We start from the raw sequence: 22,991 nt of genomic DNA, 5'->3' as shown, positions 1-22,991 counted from the left end.
TTCTGACAAGTGTGAGGTGTATCTCATTGTAGTTTAGCTTTGCATTTCTCTGATGATTACAGATGTTGAGCATCTTTTTGTGTGTCTGTTGTTCATCTGCATGTCTTCTTTGGAGAAATATCTATTCATGTCCTCTGATTATTATTGTTTTGTAAATTTTCTCTCTTTAATACCCATCATCCACTTAGCCCACCCCCACCCACTTCCCTTCCAAATCTTCCATTTGTTGTCTGTAGTTTAGTCTGTTTTATGGTTTGCCTCCTCTCTCTTCTTTTCCCTCTACGTTAATCTGTTTTGTTTCTTAAATTCCACATATAAACAGAATTGTATGGCATTTGTCTTCCTCTGACAGACTTACATCACTTAGCATAATATACTTTAGCTCCATCCATGTCATTGCAAATGGCAAGATTTCATTCTTTTTGATGGCTGAGTAATATTCCATCGTGTGTGTGTGTGTGTGTGTGTGTGTGTGTGTGTGTATACCACTTCTTTTTACATTTATCAGTCAATGGAAATTTCGGCTCTTTACATAATTTGGCTAGTGCTGCTGTAAACATTGGGGTGCATGTGCCCCTTCAAATCAGTATTTTTGTATCCTTTGGGTAAATACCTAGTAGTGCAATTGCTGGGATGTATGGTAGTTGCATTTGTAACTTTTTGAGGAAACTCCATACTGTTTTCCAGAGTGGCTGCACCAGTTTGCATTCCCACCACCAGGATAAGAGGGTTCCTCTTTCTCTACATGCTGCCCAACATTTGTTGTTTCCTGTGTTATTAATTTTAGCCATTCTGGCAGGTGTGAGGTAATATCTCATGGGAATTTTGATTTGCATTTCCATGATGAGTGATACTGAGCAAATTTCCATGTGTCTGTTAACCATCTGGATGTCTTCTTTGGAAAATGCCTACTCATGTCTTTTGCCCATTTCTTAACTAGATTTCTTGTTTGGGGGTGTTAAGTTGGATAAATTCCTTATAGATTTTGGATACTAACCCTTTATCAGATATATCATTTGCAAATGTCTTCTCTCTTCCATAAGCTGTCTTTAGTTTTTTTAAATTTTTTTTTTCAACGTTTATTTATTTTTTGGGACAGAGAGAGACAGAGCATGAACAGGCGAGGGGCAGGGAGACACAGAATTGGAAACAGGCTCCAGGCTCTGAGCCATCAGTCCAGAGCCTGATGCGGGGCTCGAACTCACGGACCGCGAGATCGTGACCTGGCTGAAGTCGGACGCTTAACCGACTGCGCCACCCAGGCGCCCCAAGCTGTCTTTAGTTTTGATGATGGTTTTCTTCAGCATGCAGAAGTTTTTTATCTTGATGAAGTCCCAAAGTTCATGTTTGCTTTTGTTTCCTTTGCCTTCGGCAATGTGTCAAGAAGTTGTTCTGGCCAAAATCAAAGAGGTTGCTGCCTGTGTTCTCCTCTAGGATTTTGATGGTTTCCTGTCTCACATTTAGGTCTTTCATCCATTTTGAATTTATTTTTGTGTATGATGTAAGAAATTGGTCCAGGTTCATTCTTCTGCATGTCACTCTCCAGTTTTCCCAGCATCATTTGTTGAAGAGACTGTTTTTTTTTCCCACTGGATATTCTTTTGTGCTTTCTTAAAGATTAATTGACCATATAGTTGTGGGTTCATTTCTGGGTTTTCTATTCTGTTCCATTGATCTATGTGTCTGTTTTTGTACCAGTATCATATTGTCTTGATGACTTCAACTTTGTAATACAGCTTGTCTAGAATTGTGATGCTCCCAGATTTGCTTTTCTAAGATTGCTTTGGCTATTCAGGGTCTTTTGTGGTTCCATACAAATTTTAGATTATTAATTCTAGCTCTGTGAAAAATGATGGTGGTATTTCATGAAGATTGAATTAAATGTGTAAATAGCTTTGGGTAGTATAGACATTTTAACAATATTCTTCCAATCCATTAATATGGAATGTTTTTCAATTTCTTTGTGTCATCTTTAATTTCTTTCATAAGTATTTTATAGTTGTCAGAGTACAAATATTTTAACCCTTTGGTTAGGTTTATTCCTAGGTGTCTTATGGGTTTTAGTGCCTTTATAAATGGTATCAATTCCTTGATTTCTCTTTCTGCTTCTTCATTACTGATGTATAGAAATGCAACATATTTATGTACATTGATTTTTTATCTTGTGACTTAACTGAATTTGTGTATCAGTTCTAGCAATTTTTTGGTGAAGTCTTTTGGGTTTTCTACATAGAGCATCATGTTGTCTGCAAATTGTAAAAGCTTGACTTCCTCTTTGCCTATTTCTTTTTGTTTCTGATTGCTGAGGGCAAGACTTCAAGTAGTATGTTAAATAATGATAGTAAGAGTAAACATCCTTGTCTTGTTCCTGACCATAGAGGAATATCTCTTTTTTTCCCCGTTGAAGATGATATTAACTGTGCATCTTTCATATATGGCCTTTATGGAATCACTGAGTTCCTTAAGTCTACATTATGCTTCAACATTTTTCCCCTCTTCTATTCAGCTTCACTATTTGCCATACTTTAACTTCTATAGTACTTATTTGTTGCTCTGTTTCTTCTATCCTTGTGGTCATTACATCAAGTGGGTTTTGCATCTCAGTTATAACATTTTTTATTTTGGCCTGACTAGTTTTTTTGTCTTTTATCTCTACAGTAAGGGATTCCCTGATGTCTTCTGTGCTTTTCTCAAGCCCAGCTAGTATCCTTATGATTGTTGTTTTAAATTCAGGATCAGGCGTAGTACTTATATCTGTTTCAATTAGATCCCTGGCCATGACCTTTTCTTGTTCTTTTTTTGGGATAAATTCCTCCAACTTGGAATTTTGCCTAGGTCTCTGTCTTCTCTGTGTTAGGAAAGCCTGTTATATTTTCTGCTCCTGAAAGTAATGCCTTTATTAAGAAGAGGTCATATAGTGTCCAGGGCCTGGTGCTTCCAGAAATGTTTCTGGTGTATGCTGTGTGTACTTTACTGTTGTGTCTTGGCTGCTCTTTCCCTTAGGTCAGTCCTCTGCAGAGTTTCTCCTGCAGAGGGAAGTGTTCGGACTTTATCCAGATTGTGACAATTTTAACTAGGTGTGCCCTGGTTTGCTTGTTAAAAGAGGCCTGATGGTATTTCCACTAAGAGTTGCAGTTTTGCAGCATTCTATGGTCAGTGGACTTGGTGTGTGTGAGGGCTTTGTGCTGGTCTTCTGAAGGAGGGGTCTGCTGCTCTGGTTCTCAGGTACATTTGCCCTAATAAAGAAGCACCCATAGAATACAAGTAGCCAGACTTGGTGTCAGTGGCCCAGGCCTCTGCTATTCGTGCTCTGCTGCTCACTGAAGTCAGTCGATGCTGATGAATGGGAGAGAAAACTGGTGCCAGCTCTCTCCCTTGTCCTTAGAGAGGGGAGTTTGCACCTGCTGCTATTTGGGAAGCCCTCACAGAAGAGCTAATAATCTCCTCTGTTGTGTCCCAGATATCCCTCAGATCCCTGACTTCATCCTGTGTCCAGGCCATCTGCCCACACAGAAGCATAGTGCACCTATGTTCTATCCCAGACATGCTGCCAAACTCTAGGGACCCAGATCCATGCTGGTTGTCTGGAGTAGGGTCTCACTGTGCTGAGGCTGGTGTAGGTTTGTCTGAGAAGGGCAGTCACACCAACGTGCAGAAGCTTGGAGTTTAGAATAAAGCACAGAAAAAAAAAAGACCTCTGATTATTTTTTAATAGATTTTTAATATTGACTTGTCTGAGTTCTTTACATATTTTAGATATTTAACCCCTATTGGTTATATCATTTGCAAATATCTTCTCCATTAAGTAGGTTGACTTTTTGTCTTATTGATGATTTCCTTTGCTGTGCAAAAGCTTTTTAGTATGATGTAGTTCCATTTATTTATTTTTGCTTTGGTTGTCATTGCCTGCAGAGCAGATTCAAAAAAATATTGCTATGATTGATACCAAAGGGCTTATTGCTTATGTTTTCTTCTAGGAGTTTTATGTTTTCCAGTCTTACATTTAAGTCTTTAATCCATTTCCACTTTATTTTTGTATATGGGGTAAGATAATAGTCCTGTTTTATTCTTTTGCATGTAAATATCCAGGTTTCCCAGTACCATTTATCAGGGAGACTGTCTTTTCCCCCATTGTATATTCTTGTATCCTTTGTCGAAGATTGACCATAAAGATGTGGGTTTATTTCTGGACTTCCTATACTGTTCTATTATTTTCTGTGTCTGTTTTCGTACCACACCCATAATGTTTTGATTACTATAGCTTTGTAGTATAATTTGAAATCAGGGAATGTGATACCTCCAGCTTTGTTCTTCTTTCTCATGATTTCTTTGGCTATTCTGTGTCTTTGTGGTTCCATACAAATGTTAGGATTATTTGTTCTAGTTCTGTGAAAAATGCCACTGGTATTTTTTATAGGAATTGCATAGAATTTGTAAATATTTTTGGAGATTATGCAACTTTAAACAATATTAATTCTTTCAGTCCATGAGCACAGTATATCTTTCTAATTATTTGTGTCAACACCAGTTTCTTTCACCAATGTCTGTAGTTTTCAATGTCTAGGCCTTTCACTTTGTTGGTTAAATATATTTCTAGGTATTTTATTCTTTTTCATGCAACTGTAAATGGGATTGCTTCCTTCAGTGCTCTTTTTGATTGTTTATTATTACTGTATAGAAATGCAACAGATGTTTGTATATTAATTTTGTATCTGACAACCTTACTGAATTTATTTATTAGTTCCAATAGTTTTTTGGTGGAATCATTAGGGTTTTCTATGTATAATATTGTGTCACCTGGAAATGGGAAGAATTTTACTTCTTTTTTTCCAATTTGGATGGCTTTAATGTATGTATGTATGTACAATTTTGGTCTTATTGTGATGGCTAGAACTTCCAATACTGTGTTGAACAAAAGTGGTGAGAGTGAGCATTCATGTCTTTTTCCTGATCATAGAGAAAAAGCTTTAGGCTTTTTACTGTTGAGTATGATATTAGTTAGGGGTTTGTTCTATATAACCTTTATTATGTTAACATACTTTCCTCTACTCCCACTTTTTGAGAGTTTTTAACATAAATGGATGTTGAATTTTATTGAGTGCTTTTTCTTCATCTACTGAGGTGATCTTTTGATTTTTATCCTTTTTGCTAGTGTGATGTATCACATCGATTTGTGGATATTGAACCAAACTTGCATACCTAGAATAAATATCACTTGATTGTGATATATGATCCTTTTAATGTGCTGTTAAATTAGGTTTGCCAATATTTTGTTGAGGATTTTTGCATCATCTATATTCATCAAGGATATTGGCCTGTATTTTCTTTTTTGTGGTGTCTTTATCTGGTTTTGGTATCAGGGTAATGCCAGCTACAAAGAAATGAGTTTGAGAATATTCCTTCCTCTTCAATTTTATAATAGCTTGAGAAGTATAAGTATTAATTCTTATTTAACTATTTGGTATATTTTACCTGTGAAGCCATTTGGTCCTGGGCTTTTGTTTATGGGTAATTTTTTGATTGCTGATTCAATTTCATTACTAGTAATCAATTTAATTACTAGTAACAAAACTGTTCAGATTTTCTACTTCTTCCTTTCTCAGTCTTGGAAGAGTGTATGTTTCTAGGAATTTATCCGTTTTTTCTAGATTGCACCATTTGTCGACACATAATTATCTGTAGTAGCCTCTTATGGTACTTTGTATTTCTGTGGTATTGCTTGTCATTTCTGATTTTATTTGGGCCCTCTCTCCTTTTTTACTTGATGTGTCTTGCCAAAGATTTCTCAATTTTGTTTCTCTTTTCAAAGTAATGGCTCTTTGAAGTTCCATTGATCTTTGTTTTTTTGTATATGTGTGGTTGGTTTTTTTTTTTTTAATTTTTATTTTTTTAGTGTTCATTTTTGAGAGACCAGTGCAAGCAGGGAAGGGGCAGAGAGAGGGAGACACAGAATCCGAAGCAGGCTCCAGGCTCTGAGCTGTCAGCACAGAGCCCAATCCAGGGCTTGAACCCACGAACTGCAAGATCATGACCTGAGCCAAAGTCGGACGCTCAACCCACTTAGCCACCCTGGCGGTCCTGTGTATGTGTTTTTTAAGGCTCCAGTTCATTTATTTCCACTCTGATGTTTCATATTCCCTTCCTTCTACTATATTTGGGCTCTGTAGCTCCTTTTCTTGTTCCTTTAGATCTAAACTTACATTGTTTATTTGAGATTTGTTTGTTCGTTTTATGAAGTAGGCCGACATTGCTATAAATTCTTCTCAAACAACTGCTTTTGCTACATCCCATAGATTTTGGAATATTGCATTCTCATTTTCATTTGTCTCGGGTATTTTTAAAAATTTCTCTTTAATTTCTTTGTTGACTTATTGGTCATTTAGCAACATGTTTAGCCTCCCTGTGTTTGTGGGTTTTACTTTTATGTTTTTCAATTTTTTCCTTGTAATTGATTTCTAGTTTCATACTGTGGTAATTGGAAAAGATGCTTGATATGAGTTCGGTCTTCTTAAATTTATTGAGACTTGTTTTGTTGAATCTATCCTGGAGAATGTTCCATGTGTACTAGAGAAGAATGTGTATTCTGCTGTTGGACAGACTGTTCTGTATTTATCTGTTAGGCTCATCTGATTTAATATATAGTTTAAGTCTAATGTTTCCCTAATCAACTCAGATGCAAAAATTCTCAACAACATATTGGAAAACTAAATTCAACAGTGCACTAAGTGGGCCATACATCACGATCCAGTGGGGTGTATTCCAGGAATATAAGGGTAGTTGAACATCTGCAAATCAGTAAATGTGAAATATCACATTAACAAAATGAAGGTTAAAAATCATATGACCACTTCAATAAATGAAGAAAGGCACTTGAAAAAATTTGATATCCTTTCGTGAATAAAACTCTCAACAAACTGGGTATATAGGGAATGTACCTCAACACAATAAGGAAAGACCGCATCTAACATGACAAACCCACAGCTAACATAGTTAATGTGAAAAGCCAAAGCTTTTCCTCTAAGACCAGGAACAAGACAAGAATGTTCCACTCTCACCACTTTCAGTACGGGAGGATTTAGAGTAATTAGGCAAGTAAAAGAAATGAAAGGCACCCAAATCAGAAAGAAACAAGTAAAATCGTCTTTATTTGCAAATGTCATGTCATTAAATACAGAAAATCTTAAAGCCTCCGCCAAAAAACTTTTAGAACCTAATAAACTAAGTCAGTAAATTATAGGATACAAAATCAACATACAAAAATCAGTTGCACTTCTATGCACCAACAACAAACTATCAAAAGAAATAAATTATTAAAACAATTTGATTTATAATAGCATCAAAAGAATAAAATACTTAAACATAAATTTAACCAAGTAGGGGAAATATCTGTGCATTGAAGATTATAAGACTTTGATGAAAGAAATTAAAGAGTATACAAATAAATGGAAATATATTGTGTGTTCATGGGCTGGAAAAATTAATATTGTTAAAATATTCATGCTATGCAAAGCAATAGATCATATCAGCAGTATAATAGCATTCTCCATAGAAATTTTTTTTAAAAAGTCCTAAAATTTGTATGGAGCCACCAAAACCCCAAGTAGCCAAAGCAATCTTGAGAAAAAAAACAAAGCTGGAAGCATCAAACTTACTGATTTCAAGCTATGTTACAAAGCTATAGCAATCAAAATAGTATAGCATTGGCATAAAAACAGACACAATGCCAAATGGAACAGAATAGAAAACCCAGAAATAAACCCATGCATATATGGTCAGTTAATTTTTTACAAAGAAGCTAAGTATATACAATGCAGAAAAAATTGTCCCTTCAATAATGATTTTGGGAAAACTGGACAGCCACATGCAAAAGAATGAAACTGAACCCTGATATTCCACTATACACAAAAAGCTAACTCAAATTGGATTAAAGATTTGAATGTAAGACCTGAAACCATAAAACTTCTAGAAGAAAACAGAGAGTAAGCTCTTTAACATTGGTCATGGCAATGACTTTTTTGCATTTGACAACAAAAATAAAAATTAACAAGTGGGACTACATCAAACTAGAAAACTTCTATACAGCAAACATTCAGAAGAAATGAAAAGCAATCTTCAAAGAGAGAAAATATTTGCAAACCACATATCCAAAAAGGAGTTCATATCCAAAATATTCAAGAAACTAATATAACTCAATAGCAAAAACAAACAAACCCTCCAAATAACCCAATTTAAAAAATGGACAAAAGATCTAAATATACACTTTTCCAAAGAAGACATACAAATAGCCAATGAGTACATGAAAACGTGTTCAAAATCACTAATCCTCAGGGAAATGCATACCAAATTTATGAGATATTACCTCATACTTGTTAGGATGTTTATTACCAAAAGACAAGAGATAAATGCTGGTGAGGATGTGCGCAGTGGTGGTGGAAATGAATAAAGCTACTATAGAAAACAGTATGGAGGTTCCTCAAGAAATTCACAACAGAACTATCATATGATTGAACAATTCCAATTCTGGGAATATATCCAAAGGAAATAAACCTATTGTTTCAAAAAAATATATGCACTCCCATGTTTATTACAGCATTATTCACAATAGCAAATGTTTGAAAACAGCTTGATGAATATAGACACATGAAAGGGTAAAGAACATTTTATATGTTATGTATATATTGATATATATGATATATAATGCATTTATATAATATTAACATATTATATATAAATAATATCTATTATATATAAAATATATACATAATGTATATGTTATATATACATTATGTGTATATATGATATATATACATTTTATATGTGTGTGTGTGTGTGTGTATATATATATATATATACATATATACATATATATAATAGAACATTACTCAGCCTAAAAACAAAGAAAGTCCTGTCCTTTGCAAAACCGTGGAGGACATTATGCTAAATGAAGTAAGTCACAAAAAGACAAATACTGCATGGTATCACTTACATGTGGAATCTGAAAACCAAACAAATAAGCAAACAAAACCCTTGAAGTCATAGAAACAGAGAGTAGTAAAGTGGTTGCCAGGGACTCAGAAGTAGGGGAAATAGGGAGAGATTAGTAAAAGGCACAAACTTTCAGTTAACAGATCAATATGGTCTGAGAATCTAATATATAGCATGGTGACGATAGTTGGTAACTCTGTACTATGTAACTGACATTTCCTTAAAGGATAGAACTTAAATATTCTTACAAAAAAAATAAAAGTAAGTAAATACATGAAGTGATGTATGTGTTTATTAACTCAATGGTTGGAATCCTTCCACAATGTATGTGTGTATCAAATCATCATGTTGTACGCTAAATCTTACAATTTAATTGTCAATTATACCTCAATAAAGTTGGACACGAAAATGTTTTCCCTCCAGTTAGCAGAGGAATCCCTAAGACCACTTGAAGTTTTTATAGTCATGATGTTTTCATAATAAGGTGACAAACCTTTCTTATTCCTTGCCCAGCATATGTGACAAAGCTCTGACTTTGGAGTCCGTAGTCTATATGAGCCTGCAAGTACCATGACCTTATCTGACACTTTTTCTTTATGGTATTTTTTAAATTTATTTTTTGTTATAAAAATCCATGTTTATAATAGAAAAGTTGACATTTTTTTAATTAAAAGAAAGAAAATCTTACATCACCCTACCACCTAGAGAGAATTTCTGTTAATATTTTGGTGCAGGGCCTTCTAGTCTTCATTCAGTAAATTTTTTTCTACACACGTGACCTTACTATACAAATAACAATTATTCTTTTTTACACATAAAAATTATTACACGCTATTACAATTACAAACATGAGTATATCATTTTTATTGAAATATAATTCACATACCATAAAGTTTACCCTTTTAGAGTATACAGTTCAATGGGCCTCAGGATATTTGTACAGCTGGACAACAATTACTGCAATCTAGTTTTAGAAGAGTTTCATCAGCCCCAAAAGAAACCTGTACCTATTAGCGGTCACTCCCCATTTGCCCCTCTCCCTAGCACCTAACAACTAACTAATCATTGTCTTTGTGAATTCCCCTATATAATTCATAGAAACAGAATCATAGAATATGTGGTCGTCTGTGTTTCACTTCTTACACTTAGCATCATTTTTCAATGTTTAGGCATGCTCTAGCATGTGTGAGTTATTCCTTTCTGTAACAGAATAATATTTAATGCATGAATATACCACATTTTGTTTATCCATTCATCAGATGATGGACATTGGGTGTTTACCACTTTTTGACTATTATGAATAATGCTTCTATGAATATTCATGCACAAGTTTTTATGTGAACATGAGCTTTCAGTTCTCCTATGGGTGGAACTGTTGAGTCACCTGGTAACTTCATGATTAACTTTTTGAGGAACTGACCTTTGAGAATGTTTTCCAAAGTGGGTGCCCCATTTTATGTTTCCACCAGCAATGTTTGAGTGTTCGAGCTTTTCCACATCCGTGCCAATGCTTGTTGTTATCAGTCTTTTTTAATTAAGACCAGCCTGGTGGATGTGAAGTGGTAGGTAGCTAATTGTGGTTTTGATTTGCATTTCCATAAAGACTATGATGTTGATCATCTTTTTATGTTTCTTGGCCTTTATATATCTTCTTTATAGAAATGTCTATTCAAATCCAATGTTCATTTTTAAACTTGAATTATGTTTTATTTTTGATTCATAAGTTTTATAAAATATATTCTGTATACTAGATCCTTATCAAATTTATGATATAAAATATTTTCTTCTCTTCTAGGGAGTGGCCTTTTTACTTTCTTGAGAGTGTCCTTTGGAGGGTTTGAATGTCACTTTCCAACTCTGCTTTTCTTATATCCTCTAAATCTCATGTATTGTTTTCTATTGGTAGAGACTAAAGGGAGCCAGCCTGCAAAGCTGAGTTCCAGCCCCAGCATCACAATGCAGAGTATTGAAGGGTGGACTTGAAGTCAGTAGACAATAGCTTAATAAATAGCACGGAAGAAAGTCAATCTTCCTGTGGGGTTAGCTATTGTACGATATTTTGTTGTTCACAAAAAACCCCACAAGCTTTTAATATTGTTGAGCCTTTCTATTAAATGGTTGTTTTCCATTTCATTGATATCTGTACTTTGGTGTTTCCAATCTTATAATTTCTTTGAAATTTGTGTGTGTGGGGGGGGTTCTTTTTGTACTTTCTTGAAATAAATGCATAAGTCAAGAATTTTCCATTTTTTTATTTCTAGTGTATGCATTTAAAATAAAAATAGCGAAACATGGGGCGCCTGGGTGGCGCAGTCGGTTAAGAGTCCGACTTCAACCAGGTCACGATCTCGCGGTCCGTGAGTTCGAGCCCCGCATCAGGCTCTGGGCTGATGGCTCGGAGCCTGGAGCCTGTTTCTGATTCTGTGTCTCCCTCTCTCTCTGCCCCTCCCCCGTTCATGCTCTGTCTCTCTCTGTCCCAAAAAAAAAAAAAAAAAAAAAAAAAATAGCGAAACAAAAAAAGTTAAAATTGCCCTCTAAATATGATTTTAGCTGTATCTTACTTGTTTTGATATGTATTTTTTTATTATTCAGTTCAAAATATTTTCTAATATTCATTTTGATTATTTTCTTTTATCTATGACCTTTTCACCCGTGGGCTACCCATGTATTAATGCATTTCCAAATATTTGGGGTTTTAAGTTTCCTTTTTGCCATTAATACATTTATAATGTTATATATAATAATTAATGTATAAAATATTATGTAAGAGTATACTTATCTTTTTACGTCAGTATATATGAAGTAATTATATATACACATGAGGATAGAGAAATAAAAATGAATGAATATATAAAATATATAGGTAATTTCATACAGGCATACATATTTGGAATTGCTATGTCTTCTCTGTGGATTGCAAATTGTATGATTATGAAATGTCCTGTCTCAAGTAACTCATCTTGTGTTAAAGTTTACTCTGTCTGATATTAATATTTTATATTAATATAGTATATTAATATATGTACACTTAATATGTTAGTCTGTCTTGGTTAGTAGTTTCATACATAACAAAATTTTCATTTTCCAAATATTTATTTTTAACTTTTCTTTAAATTTGCATTTAAATTTGTCTCTAGTAATCATCATGTAGCAAGGTTTGGTCTTTTTAAATTCAGTCTGTCAATCATTGTCTTTTTAAATATGATGATTTGGTCATTACACAGTTAAATAATTAATTTTTACATTTGGTTTGAAATCTATCACCTTACTATATTTCTCTATTTTTCCACATGCTCTGTTTCTTTTTCTCTCCTTTCTTTTCTTCTTCTGGATTCTTTTTTCAGTGTTCAATTTCCCTCCTCTATTAGCTTGTTTATCAAATATTCTTTTAATTTTGATTTTAGTAGTTACCCCAGAGATTACAACAAACATCCTTGAGTTATTAAAGTTGTATATAAATTAGAACTTTTAATATATGCTGGACAACTCAGAACTTGAGAAACTCTCAATTTCATTCAATGTACCTTGCCTTTTATGTTATTGTTTTGTTAATCCCAAATTATTATTATTGTCATTATTGTTTTCAGAGTCAATATTAATTTACATTTATTCATGTTGTTCTTTATTCTTTCTTTCATTACATTGTCTCCTCTGTTATCATTGTTTTCTTTGCCTAAAAGTCTCCATTTGGTATTTCTGTAACTATAAGTGTGCAACTAACAAATTCAAGATTGGTGTACTCCAGCCAGTTTTTGGTTCACTTCTTATATGAAGGATTTGTTCACTGGATATCTAATTCTAACTTGACAGTTATTTCATTTTAGCATCATTAAGATATTATGAAGATGTCTTTTGGATTCTAAGGTTTCCATTGAGAAGTCAGCTCTTGGTCTAATTTTGTTCCTATAATGCCAACATCTTTTTTCGTGGTCGTTCTGGATGCTCTCAAGATTTTTTTTTCTTATTCCTGATTTTCAGCATTTTTAGTGTGACGCATCCAATTTGATTTTTTTTTTAATCCTGCATAAATCCAAGTGTTACTTGAATCTCTAGCTTGATCTCTTCCATCAGTGGGAAATTCTCAGACATTATCTTTTAATGCCTCTTCTTCATTCTTATTTTCCTCTCCTTCTGCAGTTCTATTCAGATTTACATTAGTCTTTTCATGTGTTTCACTTTCTTTTCTCTTTTCTGTATTATTCATTCTTGGTGTCTGTGTTTTATTTTGGAGATTTCTTCTGATTTACCTTTTAGTTCAGTGGTTTCTCTTTAGCTCTTTCTATCTCAGGTTAAATCCATCCATTGTTTTTAATTTCATCACGTGTATTTTCCTATTTTAGAATTTCTAGTTAATTTCCTTCTCTGTTGAAATCTTCAACATTCTCTACCAATTTGTTGAACATATTACTCATAGTTTCTTTGTTGTTTTTGTCTTTCCAATAAGTCCATTTTCTTGATCTCTTGTGGAACTGTTTTGTCTACTTGTCTGTTTTGTCTCTCCCTTTTTTGGAAACATCCTTTTGTGTGTATGTGTTTGATTTGATGCTGGATATTGTGTATTAAAAATTGACAAGTTAAGAGTCTGGATGATGTCATCTCAACTGAAATAGAATTTAGTTTTGCTTCTGGCCAACAGCTAAGCTGAGAGAAGAAGAAATTCCAGATTGCCTTTCTTAAATAAGGAATTTAAAAATATTAAGGTCTTTAGTCCTGTGATTTAGTCTATCTCTGGTACAGTTTTACTCCTAGGTTGGGTCTTTTAGGGGCCCAGTTGAAAACCTGGGGTGTTTACTAGGGCACTTGCTTTTTTAGTGATCCTTAAATTTCAATTTTTATCCCTTGATTCATGAGTCTGTCAAGTTCTGCTCAGCATATCAACTTTTCAGTCAGTAACTGCTTTGAGCGAGAAGCTCCCACAAACGACAGGATCATCTCTTTGAGCTTTTTCTACAGATCGTGACCTCACAGTTCCTCACACACAACTTTGATAGTTATCCCATGCATTCAAAACAGAAGCTTTGGTTAAAACTGTTTTGTCCTAGCTGTTCATGGTGAGAGAATTGGTTTGAGCTACTTAATGCACCATTATTAATACTAGAACAACTCCACTCAATTTTTTTAAAGTTTACATAGTTTATTTAAAAGTTGACAACTAAGGTATGTGTTGTGTAAAGTGAGAATTCTTTACAACTTCTGGTCCCACAGTTAAGTATATTAGTCTAACTACTCAAAAGGGGTCAAACTAGACTTCTGAAATTTATAGAATTTTTATGTTGTTCCTAAATGGTTTTGGCTATGGTCTGTCTAACTCATTATGCACATACATATATATGTATATTTTTTATTTCTTTAAAATATACCACTTTATTCACTGTTAAAAAAAAAGTTTTATCCCTGAATTGCTTCTGAATTCTGATTCATGGTTAGAGGGACCTTCCCCATTTTACTGTTAATAGAAGTTTATGTGTGTTTTGTTATGGTATTTTTATGGTTTCAATCTTTATGTTGAAAATTTTTATCTGTTTGGAATTTAACTTGATCTGCTGAGAGGTTTATATACAACGTACTTTTAGTTTTGATGCTCATCTCTTTACCTATTCTAATTTACTTAACAGTCTATCTTTTTTCACAGACTTGAATTTTATTTTTCTACATACTAAATTCATCTGTGAATTGAATCCCTGGGCTTTCTGTTTTCCTGTTGTTTATGTGTATGTCTCTATTCATGTGTGTGTGTGACTTTTTTTTTTAATGACTTTATTTTGGATTCACTATCATGCAATATCCTGCATGCATTTAAAGTGTATAATTTGATTAGTTATAACATATGTATCCACTAGTGAAACCATCACTACAATCAAAAGAATGAACAAAAGTTTTCTTTCATGTCCTATTTTAATCTATCATAAACTGACCCCCACCTGCTGTAACCAAGCAACAAACCGATTGGCTTTCTGTCTTTATAATGTGCATTTTATAGGATTTTGATAAAAGAATTAGTTAGAATATACTCATTTTGTCTTTTATTCAGTATAATTGTTTTCAGACTCATCTATATTATTGCCTTTGTCATTAGTTTGTTCTTTTTTATTGTCAAGTAATAGTATTCTATATTTTGATTTACAATTTGTTTATGAATTCACCTGTTGTTGGACCTTTGGGTTAATTCCAGTTTTTTTTTTTAATTTTTAATTCAACTATAGTTAACATATAGTGTTATATTAGTTTTAGGTAATTCAACAATTATATGTACTACTCCGTGCCCATCATAAGTATACTCTTAATTTCCTTCATGTATTTCACCCCACTTCCCGCCCACCTCCCTTCTGGTAACCATCAGTTTAAGATGGTTCTTTTATTTGTTTGTCTCTTTTTTCTTTGTACATTTGTTTCTTAAATTCCACATATGAGTGAAATCAGTCTTTCTCTGACTGACTTATTTCACTTAGCATTATACTTTCTAGATCCACCCATGTTGTTGTGAATAGCAAGATCTCATTCTTTTTATGGTTGAAAAATATTCCATTGTATATACACACCATTCTTCTTTATCCATTCATCTATTGATGGGTATTTGGGCTGCTTCCATAATTTGGCAATTGTAAATAATACTGCAATAAACTTAGAGGGCATATATCTTGTGGAATTAATGTTTTCACTTTCTTGGGGTAAATACCTAGTAGTAGAATTACTAGATCATATGGTAGTTCTATTTTTAATTTTTTGAGAAACATTCATAATGTTTTCCACAGTGGCTGCATCAGTTTACATTCCCACCAACAGCATATGAGGGTTCCTTTTTCTCCACATCCTCATCAACACTTGCTGTTTCTTGTGTTTTTGATTTTAGCCATTCTGACCGGTGAGGTGATATCTCATTATGGCTTTGATTTGTATTTCCCTGATGATGAGTGATATTGAGCATTTTTTTCATGTGTCTGTTGGCCCTCTGGATGCTTCTTTGGAGAAATGTCTGTACATATGCTCTACTTATTTTTTAAAATTGAATTTATTTGGTTTTCCTGGTGTTGAGTTGTAGACGTTCTTTCTATATTTTGGGTATTAATCCTTTATTGGATATGTCATTTGCAAATATCTTCTCCCATTCAGTAGGCTGTCTTTTATTTTTGTTCATTGTTTCCTTTGCTGTGCAGAAGCTTTTTACTTTGATGCAGTCTGAATAGTTTATTTTTGCTTTTGTTTCCCTTGCCTCAGGAGACATTTCTAGAAAAAGGTTGCTACAGCCAGTGTCAGAGAAATGACTGCCTATATTCTCTTCTATTATTCTTATGGTTTCATGTCTCACATTTACGTCCTTAATCTATTTTGAGTTTAATTTTGTGTATGATGTAAGAAAGTGGTCCAGTTTCATTCTTTTGCATTCAGCTGTCCAATTTTTCCAGCACCATTTGTTGAAGAGTCTTTTTCCATTGCATATTCTCGCCTTCTTTGTCAAAGATTTATTGACCATATAAGTGAGGATTTATTTCTGTGTGCTCTATTCTGTTCTATTGATCTAGGTGTCTTTTTTGTGTGCCAGTATCATACTGTTTTGATGACTATAGCTTTGCACTGTGTCTTGATACCTGGGATCCTGATCCTCCAGTTTTGTTCTTTTTCAAGATTGTTTTAGCTGCTCAAGGTCTTTTTTGGTTCCATACAAATTTTAGGATTATTTGTTCTGATTTTGTGAAAAGCGCTGTTGGTATTTTAATAGGGATTGCATTGAATATGTGAATTGTTTTTGGTAGTATGGCCATTTTAACAACATTTGTTCTTTCAATCCATGAGTGTGAAATGTTTTTCCATTTCTTTGTGTCATCTTCAATTTCTTTCATCAATGTTTTCTAGTTTTCAGAGTACAGATCTTTCACCTCTTTGGTTAAGTTTATTCCAAGATATTTCATTATTTTGGGTGTAATTGTAAATGAGATTCTTTACTTAATTTCTCTTCCTTCTACTTCATTTTTTTGTGTATAGAGATGTAACAGATTTCTGTATGTTGATTTTGTTTCCTGTGACCTTACTAAATTCTTTTATCAATTCTAGCAGTTTTTTCATGGAGTCTTTAGGGTTTTTCATATATAGTATCATGTCATCTGCCAATAGTGAAAGTTTTACTTCTTCCTTACCAATTTCGATCCTTTATTTCTTTTTCTTGTCTGATTGTTGTGGTTACGAGTTCCAGTACTATGTTAAATAAAAGTGGTGAGACTGGACATCCTTGTCTTGTTTCTGATCTTTGGCAAAAATCCCTCAGTTTTTCCCCATTGAGTATGATGTTCCTGTGGGTTTTTCACATATGACCTTTATTATGTGGAGGTATGTTCCCTCGAAACCTACTTTGTTTAGGGTTTTATCTTGAATGGATGTTATACTATGTCCATTGCTTTTTATGCATCTATTGAAATGATCATGTGGGTTTTATCCTTTTTCTCATTGATATAATCTATCACATTGATTGATTTGCGAATATTGAGCCACCTTTGCTTCTCACAAATAAATCCCACTTGATAGTGGTGAATGATTTTTTTAAATGTATTGTTGGGTAAGTCCCATTTTTACTATTATAAAGTTGCCATGAAATTTTGTATATTAGACTTTGTGGATATAACGCTTTGTTTCCCTTGGATAAAGATGGAATGGTCAGCTTGTATGGTGTGTGTAAGTTTAACATTTTTTGAAATTGCTCAACAGTTTTCCAGAAGTGTAGGATATTTCTGGTTGAGCCATATCATAACCAGCACTTGGTATCATTAGTCTTTATAAGGTTAGTTATTCTAATGGATGTATAGTGGGATTTCACTGTGATTTTAATTAGTTCTTCTTTGAGATGCAATATAAATGTAAGAAAGATCTTTCATGTGCATATTTTCTTTCATGAAGTGTCCAAATGTTTTGCTCACTTGCTCATTTTATGTATATTTTCCCTTCTCATTGGTTATAGAAGTTATTTTTATATTTTGGATATAAGTCTTAGCCAGGTGTATGTTTTTAAATATCTTCCCCTAATCTTTGAATTGCCTTTTTACTTTCTTATCTTTTGAAAAAAAAGCATTTAGTATTAATGGAAACCAGTTTAATGATGTCTTTAAATCTATAGATCAATTTTTGGACAATTGATATCTTTACAATATTGATTCTTCCAATCTATGGATAAGACATCTTTCTTCAATTATTAGGTTTTTAACTTCTCTGAGGTGTGTTTTAGGAGAAGGGATCAGAAAACAATGGCCAATAGGTTAAAACCAGCCCATGGCTTGTTTTTGTACATCTATGAGATAAGATTAAATTTTACATTTTATTTTATTTTATTTTATTTTATTTTATTTTATTAAGTTTATTTATTTATTTTGAGAGAGAAAAAGCATGAGCAAGCAGGGGAGGGGCAGAGAGAGAAAGAGAGAGAATCACAAGGAGGCTTCATGCCATCAGCGCAGAGCCTGATGCAGGGCTCGATCCCGTGAACTGTGAGATCATGACCTGAGCTGAAATAAAAAATTGGACGCTTAACCAACTGAGCCACCTAGGCACCCCTAAACTTTACATTTTAAAGGGTTGTCAATAAAATGTAGAATGAAATGGGATAGAGACTATCTGTAGCTCAGAAGCCTAGAATATTTAATATGTGGCCTATACAGAAGAAAGTGTGTCAGCCCTGTTGTAGAGAATTGTGTATAAAGGTCTTGAAAATCTCATTAGATTAGTTCACAGGTATTTTATATTTTTTTAATTAATTTATTTATTTTGAGAGAAAAAGAGAGAGAGCAAGCAGGGGAAGGACAGAGAGAGAGGGGGAGAGACAGAGAATCCCAAGCAGGCTGCACACTGTCAGTGCAGAGCCTGACATGGGGCTCAATCTCATGAACCATGAGAGCATGGCCTGAGCTGATATCAAGAGTCATACACTAAACTGACTGAACCACCCAGGTGCCCTGATATTTTACATTTTTAATGCTGTTGAAAAACTTCTTTTTATGGTTAAGTTTATTTAAAATGTTACATTCTTGGTACATATTCGTTGTTCAATGGATATTCAATGAATAAATGAAGAACAACATGTTCACTTTCTCAAAAAATTTGTGAAACAGTCTGCTAAAGGATGTTGATTTAAGACCATGACAGATCAGCAAAAGGAAAACACTGGAAAGAGATTCTGGAGAGAGTAGGTTTCATTGCTTCTGTGGCTTTCTGTCTCTGCTCTTTCCTCATGGGCCTTTGCCCCACCAGATACTTCCTCTGGCAAAAACTTCTGACATCTTGGAGAGATGGCAGTTAATGCTATATAAGTGAGGAAATTTAAAAGGCATTATTTTTAATTTTTTAATCCCTTATTGTTCATTGCTGGTATATTAGTCAGAGTCCTCCAGAGAAACAGAACCAATAAGATGGATAGACAGAAATATAGATGTTTTAAGAAATTGGTTTACATGTTTGATTGCGGGGGCTGGTAAGTCTGAAATCCATAGGGCAGGCCTGTAGACTAGAAAGTCAGGTAATAGTTGATGTTCCAGTCTTGAGTCCAAATACCTCAGGGCAGTAGGCTGGAAAATCAGGCAGAGTTTCTATGTTGAAGTCTTAGGGAGAATTGCTTCTTTAGGAAAGCCCAGTCTGTGCCTAAGGCCTTCAACTGATTACATGAGGTCTAACAAAGATTCCCTTTTTGACCAAACTTTAATCAGACTCCTCGAAGCTCTTTCTCAACTAGGTCCTGACTTTTGAGCTTCTGTGTCTGTCTTCTCTTTGTTCAATTTTAACAAGAACCCACAAACTCAGTTTAGCCAGAATCTCCCACCCTTACTATCTAATATCTTGTTCCACATCCTTCATCAAACCCTAGACAATGACTAAACATGATGGCTTGCCTTTAGCAAGAATCCTATTAGGTCAGGTTAGCCAGAATCCCCCACTTAACCCTGATGTTTCCTTTTAATAATTTCCCATCTACTGACACGCCTCCTCCCCTAGTCTGCTCCTGGAATATAAATTCCCACTTTTCCTTGTATTTGGAATTGAGGACAATCTCTCTCCCTACCACAAAACCTCTTTGTGGTAGACACCCTGAATACAGTCAGCCTTACCATTCTTTAACAAATGTGAGGAATAACTTTTCTTTGACAGTTTCATCCATATTATGGAGGATATTTACTTTACTTAAAGACTACAGATATGAATGTTAATCACATCTAAAAAATACCCGCACAGCAACATCTAGAGGGTTGATCAACATTTGACCATGTTGACAGATACAATCATCCATCACAATGGTGTAGTATTTTATTTTGCATGTTAACTTTGTGTTCTACAATCTTATTGTATGAACTAACAGTGTATCCATAGTTTTTTCCCATAAATGTCTAATCATGTCTTCAGCAAACAATAATTTTATTCTTCCATTCCAAGCCTTATACCTTTTATTTTTTATCCATGATAATGGTCTCCGTTAACATAGCAAGTTAAAGTAATGACAAATGGCGTTCTTCATGCATTCTCAATCTCCGTGGAAATCTTCAGCAGTTTTTGGTCAAGTATGGTATTTGCTGTTTGTTTGGGTTTTTTTTTTTGTTTTGCTTTTTGTGTTTTGGTTTTTTTTGTAGATTCCCTTTATCTAAGAAGATATTTTCATTCTCAGTTTAAGAGTTTTTATTTTTTTGTTAGTATTAGTATTAGTATTAGTATTAGTATTAGTATTAGTATTATACATATTTTTTTAGGGGAATGGGGCAGAGAAGGAAAGAGAGAATCCCAAGCAGGCTTTGTGCCCACAACCCAGGGCTCAATCCCAGGACCATGAGATCATGACTTAGCTGAAATTAAGAGTTATATGCTTAACTGACTAAGCCACCCAGGCACCCCAAATTTTTTTTAGGTCATGACTATGTGTTAAATTTATCAAATATATTTCTGCAGCTATTGAGATGGCCAAGAGTTTTTATCTTTTATTATTAATAAGAATTACATTAGTTCATTTCCAAAGTTAAACGATTCTTGCATTCCTGTATTAAATCCAATTTGGTTGCATTATAACCCTTTGTCCCTCCCTCACTCTCACAACATACATACATACAACACACATATACACACACATATACACACAACACACATACACAACACTTGGATTTGGTTTTAAGATATTTGCACCTAAGTTTTTGAGTGAATTTGACCTGTAATTATCATGTCCTGCAATGTCATTCTCAGGTTTTGATATTATGATCATGCTGGCCTCATAATATAAGGTAGAAATTATTCCCTTCCTCTTTTTAAATACATTTTTTTGAAGAATTGTATAAAATTGGTAATTTTTCTTCCTTAAATGATGGAATTCACTATCTAGGTTCTTATCTGTAGGAAGACTTTTTAAATGAATTTACCAAGAATAAGACTGTTAAACCTTTTATTCAATTGTGATAATTTATGTTTTCCTAGGAATTTGTCTATTTTATGTCAATTTTGAAATTTATTGTTATAATTGCTTATAGTACCTTCTTCTCATCTTTTTAGTGTGATTAGAAGAATCTGTAATAATATCTTTCTTTATACCTCATGTTATTTGTTCCTTCCTTTGTTGTTTATATTCTTGCTGGTGACATATCAATTTCATTTCTGTTAAAATGATAAGTTTTGGTTTTTGAATAGTTTGTCCATTTTATATTATTGGATTTATTGGAATAAGATTGTCCTATTAACTTTTAATAATTGTAGAATGTGTAATGGCTTCCTTCTTTTTGATATAGGTCTATATTTTTTCTTAGTCATTTTTGCTACAGGCTTATCAATGTTGTTTTTTCTCTGAAAGAACCAACATTTGGCTTTGCTGATCTGTAAATATGTTTCTTTTCTATTTCATTAATTCCTATCTTACCCTTTTTCTTGCTTTTCTTTATTTTCAATATACTCTTCTAACTTCTTGAGAACTTAGATGCTCATTCATTTTTAGCTTTTTTTTTTTTTTGGTATCATGTGAACTTAAAGATATAAACTACCCTTAATACATGTCTTGAGATATATATATCTCACAATTTTGCTATGCTGAATTTTTAATATCATTCAATTCAAATTATGTGGTAATTTCCATTGTGATTCCTTCTTTGAACCATAGGTTACTTGGAATTTATATTAGTTTCCACCATATGGAAAATTTTAAATTATTATTATTGTTGCTATTCACTGATAGTCTTGTTACATTTCTTTGAAATACGTTGATATTGCTTTATGGTGTAATATCTGATCAACTTTTTTAACCTGATCAATTTTTTTTAACCTGATCAATTTTTATAAGTGCTCCATATGTATACTGTAGCTGTTAGATGCACTATTTCATGTGGGTCATTTATGTCAATTTTTAAAGAAATGGTATACTTCTGAGTAACTATCTTCTGATCTAATCAGCTACTGTAAGTTACTATGTGAATCTAGATTTGTCTTTCTCATTTCAGTTTTGTCAATTTGTAAAGTGCAGGTTTGTATTATTTTGTTAGAAGATTATATCCATCCTTTTAATCACTATAGCATTCAGCTATATTCTCTACATTTCTAAGATTTGACAGTCCATCAGACAGATTTACTTACTGCTCATTCAATTAAGCATGTAGAGAAGACTAGCAAATTCCATTAGAACAACTAAACTGTTTTGTGTATACAGACATTATTAATGGTGGAACGTTTTTGGAAATTTTTAAGGTAAATTCTAAAGAACTCATCTAAATGTCACTCTGTTAACAGTAACAGCATATGCATTCAACAGGATTTAGAAAACTTAAGAAAATAAACTCTTGGGTTTATATTTGCATTTTCTCTTTTTCTTGCCAGAAATTTCTCAACTTTTTAAGTCTTCTAATATACAGATTTTTGCTCTATTGTTTCACATTTCACTTTTCTTTTTCCATTTCTTTGGATATATTCATTTTCTATCTTGTTTTAACCTTTCTTCTGTTTTAATAAAAGAATTCATATCTATACATTTCAATCTATATTCAGGGTACTAAGTACTAATATAATGATAACGT

Source organism: Prionailurus bengalensis, chromosome E4 (assembly GCF_016509475.1).
Source record: "Prionailurus bengalensis isolate Pbe53 chromosome E4, Fcat_Pben_1.1_paternal_pri, whole genome shotgun sequence".
Taxonomy (NCBI): Eukaryota; Metazoa; Chordata; class Mammalia; order Carnivora; family Felidae; genus Prionailurus; species Prionailurus bengalensis.
The sequence above is the reverse complement of the archived record's forward strand: the minus strand, read 5'-3'. Positions refer to the sequence as shown.